We start from the raw sequence: 15264 nt of genomic DNA on the forward strand, positions 1-15264 counted from the left end.
TTACTCTTGAGGTGCTGACTTGTTGTACCCTCGACAACTACTGTGATTATTATTATTTGACCATGCTGGTCATTTATGAACATTTGAACATCTTGGCCATGTTCTGTTATAATCTCCACCCGGCACAGCCAGAAGAGGACTGGCCACCCCTCATAGCCTGGTTTCTCTCTAGGTTTCTTCCTAGGTTTTGGCCTTTCTAGGGAGTTTTTCCTAGCCACTGTGCTTCTACACCTGTATTGCTTGCTGTTTGGGGTTTTAGGCTGGGTTTCTGTACAGCACTTTGAGATATCAGCTGATGTAAGAAGGGCTATATAAATTGATTTGATTTTGATTTGATGACAGTCAATTATGGCTAAAAGCAGAAGCATTTATCCTGTAGCACAAGCTCACATGTAGGTAGTATTTTGCATTATTCCAAATCATACATTTTGGGTCAGTTTCCTGGACACAGATTAAGCCTAGTCCTGGACTTAAAAACACTCTAAATGGAGAATCTCCATTGAACATACTTCTTATTCCAGGACTAGGTTTAATCTGTGAAGTAGTAAACAGGATACAGAATTGCAAAACCCAAACAAATTAAATGGTTGGTGGAAATATAATTGTCTATTCTAAGCATTAAGGTTAAAATACTATATAAACATTATTTCCAGAGAAAAGTTATATATTATTTGGTATCTGGAACTGTGACCTTTCAGATTCAATGAAACTAATGTTCTATGACTGAGTGGAATTTCTTTGAATTGCACTTAATTAAATTCTACTTCCTGCCACTCAAACTCAAATTATACATCATGTGGGGTGTGGTCAATTCAATTAGAATTTCAACTCATGAGTTGAATGGAAGTCAATTCCAAAATTCAGAATTGAGCCCAACCCTGGTGAGAATGTGTTTGTTATTGTGTAGTTGAATAAATGCTTTTGAGTGTACAATGTATGCATGCTTTTGAGTGTGTGTGTGTGTGTGTGTGTGTACTGCAAATTAGCCTTAAACATGTCCTTACGTGATGCTGTCATTAAGATTTGTATTGTCAATCCAGACCCACTGTCCGTCTTACATCGTTTCTGTCAGTCCAATCCAGGGGAGTGTCTCCAACCCTCCTCAGTGATGTAGTCAAGTCACTTAACCTCGAGCCTGAGTCGAGTCCCAAGTCCCTAGTATTCTCAAGTCACGAGTCGAGTCATGGATACAGATGTCCTCCGTCGCGGATGCAGGCGTATTGACTCTGTTCGTTGCTGGAGAAATAGTAGCATGATCCATTGAGAAACGCCAAGCCAGGATAACATTGTGCCTTCCCTCTCTCTTCTACGGAAGCAATCTAAATGTAATTACTCACAGTACTATATCCTCTTATGTTCATGTTAAATGTGTGTTCCCGTTTAAGAGTGCACAAGAGTTGTGGACAAGAATCACCCCCCCCCCCCAACATAAAAAATATTTTTACATGACCCTCTGCTTGTATTGTACACATTTTGTTTTACCCTTTTACCCTCATAATATACACAAAAAGGATTACTGCACCACCACAAATAACAATAGCTGTAGCAACCCTGTGTTTATAAACATGGATATCGACATACCCACTTTAGCATGGTTTTGTGGCACAGTCGATGCCACGCAGGGCTATGGGCCAGAAGGTTGAGGGTTTGTCGCCCGACAACCCAAAGGACGCGAGTTTGAATCTCATCACGGACAACTTTATAATTTTAGTTAATTAGCAACGTTTCAACTACTTACTACTTTGCAACTACTTAGCATGATAACTAACTCTAAACCTAACCTTAACCCTTTTAGCTAACCCTTCCCCTAACCCTAACAGTAACCCTTTAACCTAACTCCTAAACTTAACATTAACCCTAACTCCGTTAGCCGCCTAGCTAGAATTCATAACATATCAATTTGTAAATTCAGATCATATTGTAAATTTTTCAAATTCATAACATACACTGAACAAAAATATAAACTCAACATGCAGCAATTTACAGTTACAGTTCATATAAGGAAATCAGTCAATTGAAATAAATTATTGAGGCCCTAATCGATGGATTTCGCATGACTGGGAATACAGATATACATCTTGTCAAAGATACCTTCAAAAAAGATAGGGGAATGGATCAGAAAACCAGTCAGTATCTGATATGACCACCATTTGCCTCACGCATAGAGTTGATCAGGCTGTTGATTTTGACCTGTGGAATGTTGTCCCACTCCTCTTCAATGGCTGTGCAAAGTTTCTGGACATTGGTGGGAACTGGGACACTCTGTCATACACGTCGATCCAGAGCATCCCAAACATGCTAAATGGGTGACATGTGTGGTAAGTATGCAGGCCATGGAAGAACTGTGACATTATTAGCTTCCAGGAATTGTGTACAGATCCTTGCGACATGGGGCTGTACATTATCATGCTGAAACATGAGGTGATGGCGATGGATGAATGGCATGGCAATGGGCCTCAGGATCTCGTCATTGTATCTCTGTGCATTCAAATTGGCATCAATAAAATGCAATTGTGTAAGTTGTCCGTAGCTTATGCCTGCCCGTACCATAACCCCACCACCACAGAGCACTCTCTTCACAATTAAAATCAGCAAACTGCTCACCCACACAATGCCATACACACTGTACTGGGCCATCTGCCCAGTACAGTTGAAACCGATATTCATCCGTAAAGAGCACACTTCTCCAGTGTGCCAGTGGCCAACGAAGGTGAGCATTTGACCACTGAAGTCGGTAACGACGCCGAACTGCAGTCAGGTCAAGACCCTGGTGAGGACGACAAGCACGCAGATGAGCTTTCCTGAGACAGTTTCTGAAAGTTTGTGCAGAAATTCTTCGGTTGTGCAAACCCATAGTTTCATCAGCTGTCCGGGTGGCTGGTCTCAAATGATCTCGCAGACGAAGAAGCCGGATGTGGAGGTCCTGGGCTGGCGTGGTGACACGTGGTCTGCCATTGTGAGGTCGGTTAGACATACTGCCAAATTCTCTAAAACGACGTTGGCAACAACTCTGGTTGTGTTTATGTCACACATTAAAGGTAATACGTTTTTAAAAGTTAAATGACAAATACGTACAGTGCATTTAGAAAGTAGTCACACCCCTTGAATTTTTCCACATTTTGTTGTTACAGCATGAATTTTAAATTGATTAAATGTATATATTTTTGTCACTGGCCTACACACAATACTGCACAATGTCAATGTTTTTTGCATTTTTTACAAATTAATTGAAAATGAAAACCTGAAATATCTTGAGTCAATAATTTATTCAACCCCTTTGTGATGGCAAACCTAATTAGTTTCAGGAGTATAAATGTGCTTAACAAGTCAAATAATAAGTTGCATGGACTCACTCTGTGTGCAATAACAGTGTTTTACATAATTTTTGCTGTGAGATGTTACCCCACTCTTCCACTAAGGCACCTGCAAGTTCCCGGACATTTCTGGGGGGAATGTCCCTAGCCCTCACCCTCCGATCCAACAGGTCGCAGTCATGCTCAATGGGATTGAGATCTGGGCTCTTAGCTGGCCATGGCAGAACACTGACATTCCTGTCTTGCAGGAAATCACACACAGAACGAGCAGTATGGCTGGTGGCATTGTCATGCTGGAGGGTCATGTCAGGATGAGCCTACAGGAATGGTACCACATGAGGGAGGAGGATGTCTTCCCTGTTACACACAGCATTGAGATTGACTGCAATGACAACAAGCTCAGTCCGATGATGCTGTGACACACCGCCCCAGACCATGACGGACCCTCCACCTCCAAATTGATCTCGGTGTAATGCTCATTCCTTCGACGATAAACGCGAATCCGACCATCACCCCTGGTGAGACAAAACCGCAACTCGTCAGTGAAGAGCACTTTTTTCCAGTCCTGTCTGGTCCAGCGACGGTGGGTTTGTTCCCATTGGCGATGTTGTTGCCGGTGATGTCTGGTGAAAACCTGCCTTTACAACAGGCCTACAAGCCCTCAGTCCAGCCTCTCTCAGCCTATTGCGGACAGTCTGAGCACTGATGGAGGGATTGTGCGTTCCTGGTGTAACTCGGGCAGTTGCTGTTGCCATCCTGTGCCTGTCCCGCAGATGTGATGTTCGGATGTACCAATCCTGTGCAGGTGTTGTTACACGTGATCTGCCACTGCAAGGATGATTAGTTGTCCGTCCGGTCTCCCTGTAGCGCTGTCTTAGGCGTCTCACAGTACAGACATTGCAATTTATTGCCCTGGCCACATCTGCAGTCCTCATGCCTCCTTGCAGCATGCCTAAGGCACGTTCACGCAGATGAGCAGAGACCCTGGGCATCTTTCTTTTGGTGTTTTTCAGAGTCAGTAGAAAGGCCTCTTTAGTGTCCTAAGTTTTCATAACTGTGACCTTAATTGCCTAACGTCTGTCAGCCGTCTTAATGACCATTCCACAGGTGCATATTCATTAATTGTTTATGGTTCATTGAACAAGCATAGGAAACAGTGTTTAAACCCTTTACAATGAAGATCTGTGAAGTTATTTTGATTTTTACAAATTATCTTTGAAAGACAGGGTCCTAAAAAAAGGTTGTTTCTTTTTTTGCTGAGTTTATGTACGGTATCTAGCAACGTCAATTTAACAGCTTACATTTTTGTTCTACATAAAGACAAATATATGGTAAAGAAAGTGTGTTCTCTTTCCAGTCTTTTCGGTCCTCTGAAGCAGTAGGTAGTCAGCAGGTAGCCACCGTCAAAAACACCATCCTTGGAGAGCAATTCGGAAGTAATAATTTTGGGGCGACTGAGCGAGCGCTTATGAGGTGAAATAGAATTAGAACTTCCGGCGTCATCCATCCTTCGCAAACGCTACGAGGTAAAATAGAGCCAAGCCACCACCATAGCAATGGACGCTTTGATTCATTACATAAGCCGGTCAGAATTTTGCAAGTTCTAGCAACAGCCCTAGTGACGGAAGCTAGAACTCATTGAATCTTATTGTGATGCAGGGACAGATGGACACACTGGATAGAGCAGAGTAGTGAACAGACATGAATGAGCTATAACCATGTAATGGCGTAGAACTACAATAGCACAATATGAAGGACAGTAGGCTATTACACAGCAATCCTCGATAACAAAAACTGTATCTAATAAGCACATTGTATAGAAGAGTAGGCTAATGACTAGCATGTTTGCTAACAAGGAATATACAATGGCAGTGTAAGAAAGGACTGTATTTGCATGACGGTAAGTTACCTAAAGCAGAGCTACAAGTACATGAAAGAGTATACATACTTAACATAATTGTTATATTATGATTACTTATAGACAGACATGGGGGAGTTATAAGCTGACAATAGGAATTGTTTTAAGATGATCATACTATTGACGATGATGATGATGATCATACTAAGATCATCGTTCAGCTATTTGATTTAGAATTTTAGGACCCCTTTAGGTTAAAAAACGAAAATATGAAAAAAGAATTTGATAAAATATTGAATTTGGCCTTTAGTACCAATTCCCATAGAAACACATTCTTAAATGGCAAAAAAAAACAGTCAAAATAACCGTAAGGCATAAGGTCTTGAAGTGTCTGTTCTATATCTAGGAAATATAAGAAGCTCAGGAAACATATTTTTAAACATTTAATCCCTTTTGGAGTGAACACAAAACTACCTCCATAAAAGTGTTTTCCGGTACCTTCAGGAGTCCCATGACACTTATGGGCAAAATGGAGAACGCCACCGTGGGGTCACATTAGTTTGTAGCCCAAACAATTCAGATGCTACAAACAGAAGTTGGCACATCGACGGTACCGACGAGTCCCGTGGGGCTTGTGGGGGTCGTAGAGCGAAACTGAGACCACCGTTATAGCGAGGTCATATTGGTTTTATAGGCCAAGCCATTCAGACTCTACAGTCGTTTTCGTGAGAAGACCGATTTTTGGGATCTCATGGTCTGACAAATACCGCTGTAGCTCGGCCACCTTCCACCGCAGAAGCGGAAGGCCACCATAGGTGGATGCGGTGGATTGTGACGCAGCCCATGCAAAAAACCCAGATACAGGCGCCTCTAGCTTAAACTGACAGATTTTGGTTTTGGGATTTGTTATGTTACTTATATGACGCACTGGTGCATCAGACTCTAGGGGTTAAATAACAACTATAACTTTGTGTTCACACATCCCATACATCTAACTCCACCCACGATAACACTGTCAGGCTCAGGGTAATATTTCTACTCCTACGTGAGCATGTAACGGACCTGTCTGACCAGTGCATGGCTAGCTATGAGCATATGACCAATCAGAGAATGCATGATCAGTCCATGGACAGTGTGGAGGGCATGGGGAGAGTGATTGGCTGAAGCCACGAGCTGGGGGTGATCGATATCTCACAGGAGGGGAGAGCTAGACGACCAAGTGCCAGCTAGACAAACACACACGCTGGAAACTATTCCCACAGCGCCCTCGGCAGGGGGATTCTGTTACAGAGTTTGACTCCAAAACGCTATGTATCCTTTTTCAGAAATGTTGGTAAAATAGCTTTTATTGTTTAAAGACATTCTGAAAGAGACTGGTGTGTTTTTTAACCTCTCTGGGCTCTCAGAAGGCGGCAAAAAGCTGAATCGTGGCTTTGCAGGCTCTGGCTGAAAAAAAGTTGCGTGTTTGGGTAGTGGCTGGTTACAGTACTGTGAGACTCAGGCGCGTGCCCGAGTCGACCTCATGCTTTGTTTTCTTTCGTCTGTTTACCTAAACGCAGATTCCCGGTCGGAATATTATCGCTTTTTTACGAGAAAAATGGCATAAAAATTGATTTTAAACAGCGGTTGACATGCTTCGAAGTACGGTAATGGAATATTTAGAAATCTTTTGTCACGAAATGCGCCATGCTCGTGACCCTTATTTACACTTCGGATAGTGTCTTGAACGCATGAACAAAACGCCGCTAATTGGATATAACGATGGATTATTTTGGACCAAACCAACATTTGTTATTGAAGTAGCAGTCCTGGGAGTGCATTCTGACGAAGAACACCAAAGGTAATCAAACTTTTGTAATAGTAAATCGGAGTTTGGTCAGGGCTAAACTTGGTGGGTGTCTAAATAGCTAGCCGTGATGGCTGGGCTATCTACTCAGAATATTGCAAAATGTGCTTTCACCGAAAAGCTATTTTAAAATCGGACACCTCGATTGCACAAAGGAGTTCTGTATCTATAATTCTTAAAATAATTGTTATGCTTTTTGTGAACGTTTATCGTGAGTAATTTATTAAATTCACCGGAGGTATGCTAGTTCTGAACGTCACATGCTAATGTAAAAAGCTGGTTTTTGATATAAATATGAACTTGATTGAACAAAACATGCATGTATTGTATAACATAATGTCCAAGGTGTGTCATCTGATGAAGATCATCAAAGGTTAGTGCTGCATTTAGCTGTGGTTTGGTTTTTTGTGACATTATATGCTAGCTTGAAAAATGGGTGTCTGATTTTTTCTGGCTGGGTACTCTGCTGACATAATCTAATGTTTTGCTTTCGCTGTAAAGCCTTTTTGAAATCGGACAGTGTGGTTAGATAAAGGAGAGTCTTGTCTTTAAAATGCTGTGAAATAGTCATATGTTTGAAAAATGGAAGTTTTTGTATTTTTGAGGAATTTGTAATTCGCGCCACGCCCATCATTGGATATTGGAGCAGGTGTTCCGCTAGCGGAACGTCTAGATGTAAGAGGTTAATTAATAAAGACGTGCAAACGATACAGTACATTTGTGACAAATATTAAAAAAATACACAATTCAATACAGTAATATGACATCTGTATGTAAAACATTTACATTTGATTTGTCGTTTAGCAGATGCTCTTTTCCAGAGCGACTTACAATAAGTGCTTTCACCTTAAAACCTCTTGAGGACCCTTCGAGATACAATCCCGATAACGGGATTGGTTGGACAACAACCAGTGAGATAGCACGGCGTGATATTCAAAACAAAATAATCTCAAAATTAAAATTCAAGTATTATACGGCATTTTAAAGATACTCTACTCATTAATCCAATCACATTGTCCGATTTCAAAAAGGCTTTACGGTGAAAGCAAAACATTAGATTATTTTAGCATAGCACCTCAGCAACAAAAAAAAAGCAATTTTCCAAGCACGATAGCCATCGCAAAACCAGATATACAGCTACAATTAAGCACTAACCTTTGACAATCTTCATCAGATGACACTCCTAGGACATCATGTTAGACAATACATGCATTTTTTGTTCGATCAAGTTTATATTTATATTCAAAAACCCAATTCAGAAAATGTTTTCTCCCCATAACCTCCGGTGAATAGGCACATTTAATTTCCAGAAGAACTCAAACGTTGATAGAATTTATAACAATTATTTAAAGAATTAGAGATAATCTACTCCTTTATGCAACCACTTTGTCAGATTTCAAAATAACGTTATGGAAAAAGCACATTGTTCAATATTCTGAGTACAGAACTTAGCCTTCAATGCTAAGCTATACAGTTAGCCTACAACCACGACGTCGACAAATCTCTAACAATATGTTCGAAATATTTACTTACCTATTTACTTACCTTTGCTGACTCGGATGGGCACCCACTTCCACAAGAAATGTTCATTTGTTCTGCAAAGTCCATCATTTACGTCCAAATACGTCCATTTTGTTGACCCATCCAGAACACTTTACAATGCCATGTGGCGTGGACCCAAATCCATAGACGAAATGTTCAAAGTTCCATTACCGTTTGTAGAAACATGTCAAACGATGTTTACAATCAACCCTTTAGGGTATTTTTTTACGTAAAATAGTGATACTTTTACAACCGGGCAATAGGTATCCATCCCAGAAGAAAAATAAAAAAACACCGAAGTCATGTGCGCGCGCATCATAAGACACTCTCCTCAGACTGGCCAGTGATTGACTGAGCGGTAATTTTCTGCCCGGTAACAGATGACGGTTGAAACCAGTTCCTAAAGATAGTTGACAGCCAATGGAAGAGTTAGGAGGTGCAACGTAAATCCTATTTCACTGTAGTTTTTCAAGGGATTCAAAACAAAAACTACATTTCTAATTTCTCCCACTTCCTGATTCAATTTTTCTCAGGTGTTTTGCCTGCCATATGAGTTCTGTTATACTCACAGACACCATTCAAACAGTTTTAGAAACGTCAGAGTGTTTTTCATCCAAATGTACTAAAAATATGCATATTCTATTTTCTGGGCCAGAGTAGTAACCTGTTTAAATTGGGTACGTTTTTCATCCGGCCGTGAAAATACTACCTCCTAGCCCCAACAGGCTTTAGCTAGATAAAACACCCACATATCACAGTCAAATATACAGTATCAGAACATTCCAGCAAAACAATAGATACATATTGTGGCGTACAGCAGGTCAGCCACCAGGGGGAGACTCGTCGAGGCCTGGTGACAGACGGAGAATACATCACGAGGTGATGGCTCCATCTGCTGGACGTGCCAGGTCTCGATGGGCTCTCCACCCAGGACTAATTGGGGCTGATTGGGGAGTTGAGTACTCAAGGGCTAATTGCTCACCAGCTGTACAAGCCCCATAAAGCTGCCAGAAGGGCAGCACACGGGGGAGGACTGGGGGAAGTGAGGTGACTTCCATGTAGTTGGAGACGGTTACTGGAGCTAAGATGAGGGAGTTGAGTTTGTGTGCCCGACAGGATACAGCAAGACCCGGAGCCCAGAAGACGGTATCCCAGAGAGGGTCTCATGGGGAAGACCTTTTCTTTTTGATTTATTATTTAATTAAACACCCTTGAAACCGAGCTAATCATACTGTTCATGTCTGATATGTGTAAACGTCTTGACCAAACCCCCTGGTCTGCCACAATATATAGCATTTAGCATTCCACATCTAAAATCTATGAATATAAAAGATTTTTACACACACGAAGGTACCCATAAGCAATCATTTCTGATGAAACAAACGTGAAAAATTGGTGGATATAGCATTTTGGAAATACACTAACAGATTGGATTAGTTTGGAAAATGGTATGTTATTTTTGATTGTGTTTGTTTAAAGAAATGTTTGTAGCATAAGATTAATCAACAAATCAAAGTACATGCAAACACAGGTATAGACAGGTTTGGAAACAATGTCACAAAAATCATGTGTGCAGATCGATGTGGACGGAAGCCTTGCGTTATGGTTCTGAGCGCCAGATATCTAGCATCAGCCCTGTGTATACCCGGTGCTAACATGGGTCCTTTGTCCTGATCTTGCCTACATTCTGATTATGCCTACATTTCAAGAAATGTGTCCCTTCCTTTATGCAAATCATTTCACAGCTATTCTATTGAATTATTTATTGTTAGACACTTGATGTAATCAGTCAGTGGTGCCACCTGTCAATGATTTTAGAGGGCGAAATAATGATTTAAAATGTTCTCTGTCCAGATCTGTCAACACTTGTAAGATATCCAGACAATCAGAACAATGTGGACAAGATCAGGACAAGGATGCAACTTAGAACCAAGTATAAACGGGGCTTATGAGAAGAAGCTGCCATGTGGGGAATCGTAGGTGGCTCGTTTCAGCTAGTTGTATCTTAGTGTTGATACCATGTCTTGTTTTGAGGTGATGTCATGTCTATGCTAATATGACAAAACTTTGCTAGCTAGCTAACCAAGAACTGTAACTATGCATTTGAGAGACAAGTGGTCATTGTGCAAATGTATTTATGTTTTCAATAAACATTTGGACAGGAAATATAGTTTGCATCTTGTCAGCAGTCTAAGCCAACCCAGTCTGTTTTGCCCCATAGTTCTGCAAGCATTGGTTTTGTTGCTAAACAACCAACCCGTCAATAAACCTGCAAGAGAGCATACAGGGAAATATGGTAACTGACATTTTACATTTGAGTAATTTAGCAGACGCTCTTATCCAGAGTGATTTACGATTAGTGCATTCGTTTGTGACATGGCGAGGTTGGACCCAGGTGCAGAGAAGAGACCAGACGAGGAATCAGCGGTTAAGGATAAACATACTACTTTACTGAGAAACGGTAACGGAAGGATCACAGTCACACTGGGAAAACAACAAACACTAAGTCTCAAACTCTCTCAGGAGACAAATGCACACAGCACATAATTCAAGCTTCAGTAAAGGACAACAGAAAACACTCCTCTTTTAACAGGGAAATCATAATAAGTAAATAGGACACACCTGAGTGTCGTTAATGTCTCTAAAACGGTCTCTGCCGTCCTCTAGTGACAGATGGAACCATGACAGTTTTAAGATAGCTAGGTGAGGCAACTAGGGCTGTGGCAGTCTTGAAATTTCGTCAGCGGTGATTGTCAAGCAAATAACTGCCGGGCTCACAGTAATTGATTGCTAATTAGCATAAACAAGTTTAACGTCTCCTGTCTTCCATGCATAGGCTACAAGCCACTGTTGCAGACCTTTGGAACATCTACATTTTAAAAAGTCTAATAAATCCATGTAATATAGCCTACACCATCACAATAAATCCATTATTTATTCTGTGTTGAGCAGTTAACAAAGAAACAGGTACTCCTATATGCTTAATTTAGAGTTTAGTTGTGATACAAACCTTAGATGTTTTATACATTCTAAGGCTGCATGACGTGACTGTAATGATGATTTGAAAAAGTTGCATGAAAGGCATAAGCTCTGCTTTGTTTCTTGCGCAAGATGTATACACTTCATCAGTCTCTCATTCACAATTTGACAAGCACTTGATAATGCCTCGAATTTCCTGGTGGCATCCCCTTTGTGTGGTCGTAATGCCCCGTAAAAAAAATCCATGTCTTTTGCAGCCAAAGTGGCCGTTATGCCCTTGGGCTGAATATAATAATTATAATTCCCTTCTCCTGGCTGCATGCTCCAAAGCACCACTCGCTCAAATGGCTCTCTGTTACATGATCGGGTCTTTCTCACAGGCTACAAGTGAAGACAGACACATCAGAGACACAACTGCATGCGTCCTTATCCAATTCCGAGGCGCATATTGAAGAACTGTCCACATTTACTTTTGTCAGCCAACAAGATGAGTAGGCCTAACGAACAGCAAAGGCACTAGCCCATGTCAATCTACTATGCCCCATAGAACAAAAGTTGGCCTATTCTGTGAGATAAATAAATATTTGAAACATAGTCTGGGACAGTTGTGGGATGGGATAGTGTCACGTCTACTCCCGCTCGCCCCCTCCGGCACGCAAAGTCACATGTCTACTAACCACCGGCCCTGGCTACCCATCATTATGCACACCTGGCAACCATTATTACGCACACCTGCACCCCATCATCAGTCACACCTGGACTTCATTACTACCTTGATTGCTTACCATTTATCTAGCACTCTGTTCTTTTAGTCATCAGGTAGTATTGTTTATGTTTTCCTTGTTAGACACTTCTCTTGTTTTGTATTCGTTCCATGTTAGTTTTCATTAAACTTACACTGAACTTGCTTCCAGACTCCCTGTGTCTACGTTACAGACTACTACCTAAAAATATATGGAAGCAGCAGAAGAGAGAGATTTATACCAGAGGGTCGGTGAAAAGGGACACCTATTCCACCAACATCACAATCAGCTGGCGCAACTGTGTGCGACTATGGATGAGGTCCTCGCGCGTCCTCCACCACCTCCACACCACCTGAGAGGATTCACTTTCAAATAGCGGAGGGCCTTCTACCACAAGCCATCCCAGCGAGCCAGTCCCCCAGCCTACCCAGCAGTCCGCCTAGGTCAGCGATGTCCAACTGTCCATCCGGGGAAAATATGATAGGACTCCATCCAAATGCCGTGGCTTCCTAATCCAGTGCTCCCCCTATTTTGCTCATCAGATGGGAGCCCCCACCACCAAGAGTTCCAAGGTTGTCAGGGTCATTTCCCTGCTGACAGGGTGGGTGTTGGAGTGGGCTAAGGCTGTCTTGAAGTGTTTGATTAGATTTTAGATCACATTTGCATTGATGTCAGAGTGATTAGAGGGACAACAGTGTGCTGAGTACCAGGCAGTTAGCAAGTTTGCTAGGCTACGGGTAGAGGTTTGGGCCAGTAACCGAAAGGTTGCTGGTTTGAATACCTGAGCCGACAAGGTGAAAAATCTGACCATGTGCCCTCGATCAAGGCACTTAACCCTAATTTGCTCCAGGTGTGCCGTACTACTATGGCTGATGCTGTAAAACAACACATTTCTCTGCACCGATCTCTTTTTCAGCAAACAAACATGAATCTGTAATTTTACTCAACACGCTTTTTCAAATTCAACTGACTTCGAGCAGAGTTTGAGTAAACACACTTTAACATATTGTCTCAAATTCTTATCCTCTTGAAGTCCACCCAACTCGCATAATAACGCTGATTTAAGCAATTGGTTAAGTTAGATTTATTTTTACAGTGCACAGTGTATGAAATTAGAAGTCTGAGAACCTTTAAATCTAGGTCACATGTTTGTCATAGTTACCACTGTTAGGTTCTTATTTTTCAGAGTAAATAACTCACGGACACTAGAGAAGCTTTAACCAAGTTTAATTCTTCGCAAAGGTTCTGTACAGCTGTATTCAGACAGCAAAACATTTCTCACCATCACAGTTAAATACATCCCACTTCAGGACACTCCTCCTTCTCTCTCCAATCCTTACATCATATGGTTCAACAGAAAGAAGGTAACCAGATACTAAACCCTAATTACTCCCTTAAGGGGAACTGACCTCACCTCCTGACCTAAACCCCTCCTTCCCCTAGTCCACAGATGTCCATCTGTCTCCCCTATCTCAGCTGTTGCTCTACTCCCTACTCCCTTATTTCTTCATTATCGATACTCCATCACTAATGGAATTTTACTAATTCTGAGTACGGCTTTTGATCACACTTTATTTGGATAGTCCGGATTTTCCATCTGTAAATCCTCTAGAGATGGTGATACTATCAACAAACTACAGTGCCTTTAGAAAGTATTCACATCCCTTGACTTTTTCACATTTTGTGTTACAGCCCGAATTTTAAATGTATTAAATTGAGATTGTGTGTGCCTGGCCTACACACAATATCCCATAATGTCAAAGTGGAATTAGGTCTTTAGACATTTATACAAATGTATTAAATTAAAAGATGAAATGTCAAGTCAATAAGTATTCAACCCGTTGTTATGGCAAGCCTAAATGGGTTCAGGAGTAAAATGTGCTGACCAAGTCATATAAATTGCATGGACTCTGTGTGCAATATTAGTGTGTAACATATATATATATTTTTTTATGACTACCTCATCTCTGTACTCCACACATACAATTATCTATAAGGTCCCTCAGTCGGGCAGTGAACACAGATTCAACAACAAAGACCAGGGAGGTTTTTCAATGTGTCGCAAAGAAGGGCACCTATTGGTAGATGGGTAAAAAATTAAAAAATCTGACATTGAATACCCCTTTGATCATGGTGAAGTTATTAATTACACTTTGGATGGTGTATCAATACACCCTGTCACTACAAAGATACAGGCGTCCTTCCTAACTCAGTTGCCAGAGAGGAAGGAAACCGCTCAGGGATTTCACAGTAAGGCCAATGGTGACTAAAACAGTTAAAGTGTAATGGCTGTGATGGGAGAAAACTGATGATGGATCAACAATTGTAGTTACTCCACAATACTAACCTAATTGATAGAGTGAAAAGATGGAAGCTTGTACAGAATACAAATATTCCAAAACATGCATCCTGCTTGCAACAAGGCACTAAAGTAATACTGCAAAAAATGTGGCAAAGCAATTATTTTTTTCCTGAATACAAAGGGTTATGTTAGCCACAAGTCCAAAACAACACATGACTGAGTACCACTCTCCATATTTTCAAACATACTGGTGGCTGCATCATGATATGCATATGCTTATACAATCTTTAAGGACTGGGGAGTTTTTCAGGATACAAAAATCAGTGGAATAGAGCTAAGCACAGGCAAAATCCTAGAGGAAACATGATTCAGTCTACTTTTCACTTGACACTGGGAGAAGAATTTACTTTCAGCAGGACAATAACCTAAACCACAAGGCCATATCTACACTGGAATTCCACACTAAGAAGACAGTGAATGTTCCTGAGTTACAGTTTTGACTTAAATCTGCTTGAAAATCTATGGTAAGATCTTAAAATGGTTGTCTAGCAATGATGAACAACGAATTTGACAAAGCTTGAAGAATGTTTTAAGTAAAATTGTTGCACAATCCAGGTGTGTAAAGCTCTTAGAGACTTAAACAGAAAGACTCACAGCTGTAATCACTGCCAAAGACGGTT

At 41.1% G+C, this 15264-nt stretch overlaps 1 long non-coding RNA gene across 1 annotated transcript; it reads left to right on the plus strand.

The window, feature by feature from the left end:
* The first annotated feature begins 59 nt into the window (after window positions 1-59).
* Window positions 60-933, plus strand: LOC123743761 (uncharacterized). The gene is made up of 2 exons (XR_006770596.1): window positions 60-436; window positions 528-933. It is a non-coding gene; the product is annotated as an uncharacterized lncRNA (long non-coding RNA).
* The last annotated feature ends 14331 nt before the right edge of the window (window positions 934-15264 follow it).

This window comes from Salmo salar, chromosome ssa07, assembly GCF_905237065.1.
Source record: "Salmo salar chromosome ssa07, Ssal_v3.1, whole genome shotgun sequence".
Lineage (NCBI taxonomy): Eukaryota > Metazoa > Chordata > Actinopteri > Salmoniformes > Salmonidae > Salmo > Salmo salar.